This window comes from Dermacentor andersoni, chromosome 1, assembly GCF_023375885.2.
Source record: "Dermacentor andersoni chromosome 1, qqDerAnde1_hic_scaffold, whole genome shotgun sequence".
NCBI classification, from domain to species: Eukaryota; Metazoa; Arthropoda; class Arachnida; order Ixodida; family Ixodidae; genus Dermacentor; species Dermacentor andersoni.
In genome coordinates, this window is record NC_092814.1 from 87,111,378 (window position 1) to 87,122,689 (window position 11,312).

The following is an 11,312-nucleotide window of genomic DNA, read 5'->3' on the forward strand; positions in this document are numbered from 1 at the left end:
CAATGCTTTCCTCAAGCAGCATCTGCAGGAAGAGCCGTGCAAAACGCTCATGGCATCGCGTCTGCGTCAATTTACGAAGCTGGCTATAAAAAAAAAAACTATTAAGTTTGTAGTTGCTCAAAAAGAAAGGGAGAATAATATGAGAAAGTATAGAGAACCAACGTACAACTTGCGATGCATACAGTATTTACAACACCGACTAACAGCGCTATTTACTCAAATATTTCCCCTCCCAAATTGGAGACAGTATTATTGCATGCATGAATAGGACATTAAGCCAATCATTGTAGATATAACGAGATTCCAGAAATTGGCGGGGCATTTGCAGACCCATCTTTGTTCACGGAACAGTGGCGAGGCATTTTTCAAGTGTGCGCGCAGTTGCCCACCTGCCAATTACGTTCGCGATGTCTTGACATATGCAGACCTGCGCGAGACTCGCCCGTCTCCCGTTGTTATATTTGTTCTTTCGTTTGAGCGGTCATCGGCCCCACTCGCTCACCCGCTCTTAAAAAAAAAAAAAAAAAAAAAAAAAAAAAACGAGAACTGGATTCGCTTCGGTTGCACATTCATGACACCACGCAAATAAAGACTTTTCGTACTTGCAAACTTTAGGTTTTCGTGTGATTCTGCACATATGAAATTTCGTGGTATCGCCTATACGTTTATAAAGCTATTAAGCAAGTACTTCTACATCTGTCGTTCGCCCAAGCTATTTAGAATTTGCGTGAGCACACCAGTTAAGAAATATGAGCATTGTGAACTTCTTAAAAATGCCTATTAAAGCTTTTTTTTGTCTCTCTCTCTCTCTTTCTTTGTGCATAAATAAAAAGACAGACTCGCAAATACCTCTGCATATTATACAACCAGGAAGGACCACGTCTCTTTACAAATGAACGTCCAAGCAATATATTTATACATATATATATATATATATATATATATATATATATATATATATAGAGAGAGAGAGAGAGAGAGAGAGAGAGAGAGAGAGAGAGAGAGAGAAAATGAATTCAGTTTCACGCAGTTACCAGCCCACGTTTGCCACTCCATTTGATTTAAAATCAGCCAATGTTTCTGCGAATAAATTTCTACTGAAGCTACCCGTAAACACAGAAAATGGCTTAGAGGTAGCGTAAAATAAATAGCTTGGAAAGTAATATACACATGTAGTTTAAAAAAATATCTGTATTTATGCCTTGAAAACGAAACCGAAATTGAAATAACTTCCCCCGACGGGTGTCGCCTCTATCGCCGCTACGTCATTTCCTGCGTCTCGCGGCGGGCCGCCGGGTGCATGTGTGTTATGGTGTGTTCTCCGTGACATTCTTGAAGTTGTGAGTAATTAGATTGTCTTTTGCTGCGTTTAGGTTGTACCACCTCGTTGTTTTCGTGTACTTTTGCGCTCATCGACGCGAAGTGAGCGTCCGGAGTGATGGCGACGCGATTATGCGTGAGAAAGAAAGGCAGCAGCGGCCTACGACATCGGTGTTTCTTTGTGACAGTGTGTTTACTATGCCTACGACGGCCGTCATTCGTGGCGAAGGAGAAAACATCTTCCATTCGGCCTGAAGAGTGATGAAGTGGACGTTTTGTTTTTCGGCGGAATGCATCGTCAACATGGTCCATCCACTACGTAAACGAAACGGCGTGCCCAGAGTACACATCGTGACAGCGCTCCGCCTTCAAACGGAGGGCCTTTTGCAAGGCGCATGGACTGCTCATATAAAGGGTACGTACGTACGTAGTCACGTTCAGCATCGCGTTTTTATGGTGCGTCATTGTGGTTGTAATTTTCGCGTAATTTCTTTAAAGGACAGCACAGGGTGTGTTGGATGCGAGTGTAGTATCTGTACTCCAGGCGTAGCCTACGGGCACCGAATGTGAAAAAGAAAAAAAAAAATCGAATGTTTCATTGTTCACGTGACCTCAACTAGAGTTGTAGAGAATTAAGCACTGCTACGCGTCAGTATTCGGCGCAGGCAGGTAAATAATACTATGGTTTGACTAATTGGTTCATTCTGTTACCAAAGATGGGCGCAGACTTATACCGGTGTCACAGGGCCACTTTCGATCACGATCAAGCCCGCTCTGGATGGAACTTTTCGACCGCGATTGGCTCCCGTCCGCAGATTGTGCAACGAAGCCAAACGCGCCCAGAAATTCGATTCCAGTCAGGATCGATCGCGACCAAAAGTGTGCAGTGTGACAACCGTATTAAATGTCGCTTATGTACTTGTACTCAATTGTATTATTTTTTGTTTTTTGTCGGAGGTCACGTGATAGGTAATGGCGCAGGTAGCTTGCAATGCAATGCTTGTGCTTTCATGACTAGAACTAATGCAAAACAAAAGAACCACGACCATCCCGGCTATGTACTTATCCTTCGTTTTAAGTTGGGCTCGTTTGTTCTAGAAGCTCTCGTGCTGTTGCAGATGAACGCGTGGTTGCGCTATTTGTTTATAAATTTATCTTTTTGTATAAATAAGTGCTCTGAGGAAGCCAATTTTTTTCTCGTCCTTGAACTCTTGTCTTGGTTTCACGCAGGCATGCTTATTACTACTACTATTTATGTTTTCTTGTTGTGTGACTGAACCCTGCCTAAGGCGTCATGTCAGTGGTCAACAGTATTTTGAAATGAATTGCACTGAACGTCCCACGGTTATTGTACGTTTCACTACCTTATTTTAATGTTTAGTTATAAAGCGTATGGTTATTGTAACTATTCTTGGCCTTTATATATGTATGTATTAAGCTGGTAAATGCTTAATTGTATTTGCAGTTTTGATAGGTTCTTTTATTCAGTGGTCAATCTCGGGTGGCATTAATGGTGGTTTGTTTTCTTGTGCCCATGCAGTTACAGTCAGCATGAAGCAATTGCATGGGAACCGACTGGCTGTCTTGGGCCTACACGTTGCTGAAAAGACAGTGAAGACGTCTGAGCCGACAGGTATACTTTTTTCATCACAATTTTCCTACATATTTTTTCCCACCAGAGGACGAAGACCTCTCCCAGTGAGCTCCAATTACCTCTGTCTTGCGCTAGCTGATTCAAAGTGAAGCCTGGAAATTTTCTGACTTCATGATAGTCTACTTCTCTACCATCCTTGACTACCCTTCTCTTCCCTTGGCATCCATTCTGTAACTTGAATGTGCCACCGGTTATCTGCCCTATGCATTACATGGTTGAAGAAGGCACTTGGGCTAGTTGGTGCTCATTGCAGACTTGAGACATCAATAACTAGCGTGACAAAGACAACATCAAGAAGCGCATAAGACAGAACTCTAGACTTTAACTGAAATTTTTGCTACACAGAATTTCGACAGACAGAAACAACATAGGAGCTATCGGAACAAATTGATGAACAGGTTAATTTCACTTACGAACTTTCTTGGTAAGAGCCAGAGACGGGTGCTTACACACCTATTCCCCACTTTTTTGATGCAAAGTGGTTTGTATATTTCCCTATGTACCTGATTCTGGAGCTGCCTGAGCACACGATTGCTTTGAAACTGCTCGGTGCATGAGCACGTATGGCGATGATTGGCCATGTGGCCACCAGCCATTAAGGCTGCCCTGTGTTTCCTCAAGCCAAACAGGTCGGTGTTTAAACGACCACTTGGGGGAACAAAGATAAGGCAGTTGTCAGTGGCTGGTGGCCATCCGGCCAATCATTGCTGTAGGTGCTCATGCACTGAGAAGTTTCACAGCACTCATCTGCCCAGGCGGCTCTAGAGGCAGGTCGACATGAAAATATTCGAAGCACTTTGCATCAAAAAGCGGGTGATAGGTGTGTAAGCACCCCTTCCTTGGCTCTTGCCAAAAAAGAATGTTCGTATCTCAAAATGAACCTGTCCATCGATTTGCTCCGATACCTCCTGTGTCAGGCCGGGAAAAGGAAGGATGAATGTTGCTTCCATGCGTCATAGTCGCATCCCCTGAATCCTATGTTTCTGTGTAGCCAAAATTTCAGTTGAAGCCTAGAGTTCTGTCCTGTGTGCTTCTAGCTGTCGTCCGTTGTCTTTTTCGCGCTAGTTAATGATGTCTCAAGTCTGCACTACATGGCCTGACCAGCTAGCTCCCTTGTTTACTCTTTATGTCAGCTAGGATATCAGCTCCTTCGTCTACTTTCTGAACCACGCTGCTGTCTTCCTGTTTCTACTGCCATCAGGATAGGAGTGGACACGACAAATGAAACTGAATGTCATTTAGACAGAGGAGCAGTGAGACTACCTGTGCTTTACCTTTTGTTGTTGTACATAACAGTTGAAATTGCATCAACACATATTTTTCCATGTTGTGATTTTCCCATAACTGTGGCAAGTAAATATATAGGCTTTTAAGATACTAGAAATGCAGTTTGCTTAAGAAAAAGAATACTCTTGCACTTAAAGGTAATGTATATGATGCTCTGACTCCTTTGATGCATGTGCCTTGAGTGGTGTTGATGTTGTTCATTTCTTTCTCAGTAAGCTTTACTTGATGGGTCTGACTTTGTACAAACAAATAAGTTCTAAAGAAACCATAATACCTAACAGGCAGAATTGTCGAAGTCGAAAGCAAAGTTTTCTTTCATGACATATTTTTTTCAGGCTGTACTAGTTGATCCATGATGTTCGACAGTGCAGACTTGTACAAAGGACGTCAAAAGGGGCGAGAAATGGAACAAATGCTATCGCCTCTTTCTCCATCCTTTGTCGAGACCACATTGTCTAACGTCATCGACCAATACCAACTAGCCCGTTTGCGTACCTGTGCCAGTTGAGCCATTTATACTATGGTACTCTAAACCAAATGTGATAAATTCAAAATTGGCGCCTTTCCTATCTTTGTACAAATAACTGTTTCATAAAATAGTTTAAAGTCTTATGGTTGATGTCATGTTTCGAAACCACCATAACCATATAAAATATCTTCATGGATGCAAAATGCAAAAGGTGCTTCTTGTGCAAGTTCCGTACTAGCCTGACATGGAGAACAAACCTGGCAGAAGGTTGAGCACATGCTCTTTTGTAAACAAAACCCATGATCGCATTTTCTTGGCAGTTATCGCACTGTTTTCTAATGTTTATCTGCATGGGCATTAATTATCTCAGCTGCTAAAGACACATCACTAGACACTGAGCAGAAAAAGGTATGATTGTGCAGTACTGTTGAAGTCATGCAACATTATGTTTGAGCAAACTGGCAGGGATGCTAGCTGTTAAAAAGAAAAAGCTGATTTCAAGAAAAATTTGCACTCCTATATATGGAATTTAAAAACTATGCTTATAAGCTACAAAAGATTTCCAGGATGATCAGGCTAGTTACACTGGCCATTTGCTGATTCAATAAGGTTCACTGAAGCTTGTTTTTAAATTCACACTGTCTTTATATAGGGTGATGATTTTCAGTTTTGTGAAATTTTTAAATATAGCCCTGTTGCATATAGCATAATTCTAGTCCTTGAGCAGGAATATGCCAACAGGCAGATATATCTTGCCTGGGAAATCAAAACATTAAACTAATTAACAAAAATGTATTCATTATCTTTCGAATGAATTACTTTATGGCTCATATAAACGAAAATAAAGGGGCTTAACCGAGGAACCCGATGTTTATTAATCACATCCTAAGAAGCCAGCAAACACTGACACCAAGGACAAGTTAGGGTAAATTACTTCTGATTAATAAATGAAATAACGAAATGATAAATTGATGGAAAGGAAAGTGGATGAAAAAACAATGTGCCGCAGTTGGGGAACGAACCCACGTCTTCGCATTACGCATGCGACGCTTTACCAATTGAGCTACCGTGGGCGCCGTTTACCCATCCACTTTCTTAGGTATTTATGTTTCCTTGTAGAACCCTGGGAGTGTTTGCCAGTGCCACCACATATATGAGGCACATGTTGTAATTTACGAATCATAGCCAGTGAGATTACAAGGTGTATCCACTTGGAATTGATTTCCAGAATGACGGCAGTTTGGAGGTATGCACCATCAAACTTGCCGTAAAAATGCACTGATGCACAAAAGTAACTGGAACACCCTTGTGTATTGGTCTTTATCAGGAATATATTCCTAAACTGGTGTCAGCCTGGAAGTTCAACTGCATATGTCTTCCAAGCTCATTAGCTACAATTCATAAATTGCAATATGTGCAGTAAAATAATTAGTTACAAAGTTAGTGATTTTTTTTTTGTTTAGTTGAACATGTGTTTCGGTTTCTCATGCTAGTAATGTCCACCTCTTCAAATAATCTAGCTCAAGGACAAGAATTATGCCATCTGCCACAGGACATTTTGTAAAATTCCATAAAACTTAAAAATGATCACCCTGTACAATGCTACTACAGTGCTAAACAGCCAGCAGCCTAATCATCACATTTAAGAATGCCGTAACAACACTGACAAGTGCACTAATGTTTTCTGCGCTTCACAGATGAAAGATGTTGGCCATTAGAATGTTTGATCTCAGTGTAACTCATAACCAGCAAGATCAAGTGAAAGCAGATGACAAACTTGATACATGAAAGGCTTTCACTGTGCTTTGATTAAAATAGCTAAAGTTCTGTTAAGTTTGGATTCACTGTTGTTCCAGTTAAAAGCATCTAAATGATGAGATGCTAAAGTGTTCTTGCTTGGAAGATCATTAGTGAAAAACCTCTGCAATAAAAATACCAGCAGGATTATGTGCTTGCTTAGTGGAGATGGCTATGATGATGTCAGAAGGTGTAGGCAAGGCTTCTTTGTTGCAGAGATGCCGAATAGTTCTGACAGAGGGGCTGTTAGCAGCCACTGTGTAGGTCAGAGATTAAGAAAAAAATAAAGGTCAGCTTAGTGATGCTTAGTATAGTGATGCTTGCATTGTGTGCCTGGGAAATCTGAAGAACAGCATTGTTTGTGCCTCTTGTTGAAGGAGCAAGCTTCTGTGAAAATGCTGATTTCTACTCCTATTAACAATGTATATTCCTGAGGAGGCAGGCAAAACAACAATGCCTTGTGTTATATTAATCGATGAGTGTAAGGTCAGTGTTTTGGCACGTAAACTTTGCGAATTTGTTTTTGCCTTGTGGCCACCACCTCCTGTGAAATAATGGTTGGCATTTAAGCTATTGGTTTTGGGAACAAGGCATTAATGTCAAAGTACCTCTTGATGGTTACCCTGCAATGCATAGCGAAGCATATGGCTGCACCTTATTTTCAATATAACTTGCTTGTAGCGAAAAGTTGCAGTGAGATGATGTGGCTTCTCATTGTAAACTTATTGCATAAGAAAGGATTTATATATTTGTAAGCAATTTATTGGGCTGAACACGAGCACCTTTATTTGTGCACATTCTAAATGGTAGTTTTGGGTCAGATGTCACACACGAAAACAAACTGCTCAGTGTTATTTCTGTATCTTGAGGGCGGTTAAGGAAGTAATGCCTCCAAACACGCTACTGCAAACTGTAGTACTGCAAATATTTTGGCTCTTTATCATTAATGCACTGATGTTTAAGCTATACAATGTCACTTGCCCCATCTTCCTATCTATTCGCGTTCCAAAGTAATCGATCAGTGCATGACATCCAGTGGTGATGTCCGTTTGAAACAGCGGGCTGTAATTGAATTTCTCACTGCGGAAGGTTCTACGCCCTTCAACATTCATTGCCGTCTGAAAGCAGTTTACGGGGATGCCTGTGTTGAAGTCAGCATTGTGCGGAGGTGGGCAAGGACTGTGAAACATCAAAATCCAGCCGCATCAAACATCCAGGATCAGCACCGAACTGGACAGCCCACAACGGTTTCTGATGAGGATCATCATCAGGCAGACGAGTTGAATCGAGTCAATCGCAAGATCAAGCAACACCAGATTGCAACAACACTCGCCATTTCCATTGGTTCAGCGAACTACATAATTAAGAACCTCCTGGGTTACAAGAAGATTTGAACTTGTTGGCTGTGCTTAAACTTTTTCATTTCAGTCGTCAGTTGCCGTGGCACCCAACAAGCGCAAGCCTTCTTGTAACGCAGGTCTTTAATGATGTGGTTCACTGAGCCAATGGAAATGGCGAGTGTTGTTGCAATCTGGTGTTGCTTGATCCTGCGATTGCCCCGAGTCAACTTATCTGCCTGATGTTCATGACCCTCATCAGAAGCCATTGTGGGCCATCCATTTCGGTGCTGATTCTGGAGATTTGATGCGGCAGGATTTTGGTCTTTCACAGTCCTTGCCCACCTCTGCACAGTGCTGACGTCATCACAGGCATCCCCGTAAACTGCAGTCAGATGGCGATGAATGTTAATATGCGCACAACCTTCCACAGTCAGAAATTCAATTACAGCCTGCTGTTTCAACTGGACGTCACCACTCGATGCCATGAATTGCTCGATTACTCTGGAACGAGAAGGTGAGGCGACATTCGATAGCATAAACATAAGTGCATCAATGATAAAGAGTTCAAAATGTTTGCAGTAATATTGGCATAGTAGTGGGCTCGGAGGCAATAATTTCTGAATTGCCCTCATAATTGTGTAGCCTGTCTCTCCTACATTCATGATGTGGCAGAATAAATGCCTTATTCTTTCGAAATAACGATTTCTTGGAAGTAAGCACTATCTGTGCTTGTTTTCATTATCCTGGTTTTCATGTGATCTTGAAATATTAAAGTGAATGATGCAGGGAAGCGCTGCTTGTCATGTTTCGTGTACTTTTCCTGACATTAAATTGCAACAAATCATTTTGCAGGTAGAAAACAAGCAGATGGCTACAGCGATCACTGAAGAAATGGCTTCATCTATGATGGCTCGCCATAGGACATTGGAATGGAGCTACACAAAGGCATCACCAGCCTCGCCTGTGCCCTGGAACATTGGTTTGAATAAGACTGTTCTTCAGTGTAGAACGACCACAAGACTTGTCACCACATACAAGGCATAGTGCAAGCTATAAATATTGTACAGGTGGCTAAAATAAATGACCCTCCATGCAGTCACTCTTCCTGTATCTGTGGTAAATGGGAGCATTTCACGCAGAACACTCACACGTGATTATGTGTTTTCTCTCAAAGTTGCTATGCCATGCATTTGGAAACACATTACGTATTGTATGCACACCGTACATAACATTTTTGTGTGCTAGCGTGACTGTAGACTTACGAAACATACAATGAAGTGCATGTGTACCCGCTACAACATGCCATACTTCAACGCCCTTATAGCAAGGGCTATTATATTGCTTATTACACCCGATAGGTGAAGGGGTAATATATTCCTGATCACACCCTTACACCCCATGGGTCGAAGGGTAATATGTTCTTCAAAACACCCTCAAGGCATAGGGTGTTATTGGAATATAGAATAACCATCATAAGGGTGTAATTGCCTATAAAACCCAGCTTTTTCTAGGGTGCTAGGGGGTTAGTTATAGACACTCAAAAAAACCCTTAGGGGTGTAAATTATTTTACAGTGCGTAGCACTTCAGAAACAAGGCCTAGACATTTCAACTGCTGTAGACCTGCTGAGCTCTCTAGAAGGCTTTGTTAATTCTTTGCAACCTCTCTTTGATACCTTAGAAGAGAGAGAGCACGTACGCTAAGTACCAATCAATGTTATCAGCATGAGGGCAAACGCATTGTTTTGAGTAAGCACCCGGACGGAAAAAGCGATAGTGCGCTACAAGGTAGAAAAAAGTTTATCGTAGAGACCTACGATGTTGTACCTGACAGTCTAAGCTCTGCTTTGCGAGTGCGAAAGGCTGCCTACACTGAACTCTGCGAAAGGTTAGGATTCTTAAAATTGCTGACAGAAGTTGGGAGCGAGTCCTCTCTGGCACAGCAGGCTGAGAAGTGGGTGAAAATCTGCAAAAATGATTTGGAGCCAGCATTTTCCGCTGAAATCGTTCAGTTTGCGAACTTTCTGCACAACTCTATGTGCCAGGACACAAGTCCACTGGAAATAATGAAGTTGCTGCACGAAAGAAAGCTTATTGATGTGTTTCCGAACCTTTCTATTGCTTTGCGAATGTACTTAAGCATATCCGTGACAAACTGTGAGACCGAACGATCGTTTTCCAAGTTGTCGCTGATAAAAAATCGCCTTCGTTCGAGCCTCCTTGACGACAACGTGAACGCGCTTGCTATCATGTCCATTGAAAGTGACCTCCTCCGCGATCTATCCTTCGAACAGACTATATCTGATTTCGCCAAAGCGAAGGCGCGAAAGATGCCATTTTAAAAAAGGACTGTTTGCGCTATACATAAATAGTTCCAATAAGTTCGTTGTGTCGCCTCCCAGCCTCCACGTTGCCAATGAAACGCTGTGCAGTGTAATTCAACATATGCAAATCTTCGTTGTTCGTCTCTTGTTTGTCCTTCTTGTGATATTTAGCGTGCTTATAAAGAACTGTATTTTTGTTGTTTTTGATAGTGCCACGTTTATTTGGTGTAGTCCTTGATTGTCTTACCTTTAACGAAAATATTTTCAAATAATGTTTTTTAATTACAGTTGGTCATTTTCATCTGTATTCTAGTGCATTTTTATGGTGTTTATGTTGCCTTATGTATTGTATATATCTATTGCATATTTATAGAGTAACGTGTATAACGATCACTGCAGTCTGATGCTTCAATTTTTATAAAGAATGTTTTGGATACAATCATGCGTCTCCTCACGGGATTAAATTCGTGATGCAAACAAAGCCTAGCTTCAGAAGGATCGACATCTGAGATGTGTTGTCTTTTCTACGTTCTTGTTCGTCTTAAGTGCACTGAACTTTTCCTTAAAGCCTAGCTTTTGCTGAAAACAGAATGCAGATTAATCACAAAGTGAACATATGTGTTGGTGTTTACAACAGCACGCGTTTCAAGCAAGTTTTGTTGTTTTCCTTATAATAATAAAGATGATAATAATCGCGCTGATCGCACTTCGTTCTTTTTAATTAGGTGGAATTAAAATGAAACATGGCATACTTCCAGTAGCGTAGCAGGCGGCAGGGGGGGGGGGGGGTTCAGTATAGGGAAAGGCGCCCTGCATGCGCATTAGCCCAGGGCCCCCATTTTTCTTAATCCGGCCCTGCTCATATATCGCCAAGAGTTCATTCCCCAGGTGGATTCTCTTAAATACCTGGCAATCACGTATGATGTGACATTAAACTGGAAAACCCATATTGAAAAAGTCGCGTCTAAGGCAACTCGTGCCGTGGGATTATTGCGTAAGATCAGCAACCGACGATATGGGTTGCGAAGACGTACATTAATTATAATATATAAAATGTATGTCCGACCCATCATGGAATTTGGGTGTGTCTTGTTTTCCGGCACCCAGCTTTTAAAATGCAGCC

General features: G+C 41.7%; 1 long non-coding RNA gene across 1 annotated transcript; it reads left to right on the forward strand.

The window, feature by feature from the left end:
• The first annotated feature begins 1,139 nt into the window (after nt 1–1,139).
• LOC126544078 (uncharacterized) lies at nt 1,140–8,951 on the forward strand. Its single transcript, XR_007602053.3, has 3 exons — nt 1,140–1,735; nt 2,861–2,953; nt 8,720–8,951. It is a non-coding gene; the product is annotated as an uncharacterized lncRNA (long non-coding RNA).
• Nucleotides 8,952–11,312: the final 2,361 nt, after the last annotated feature.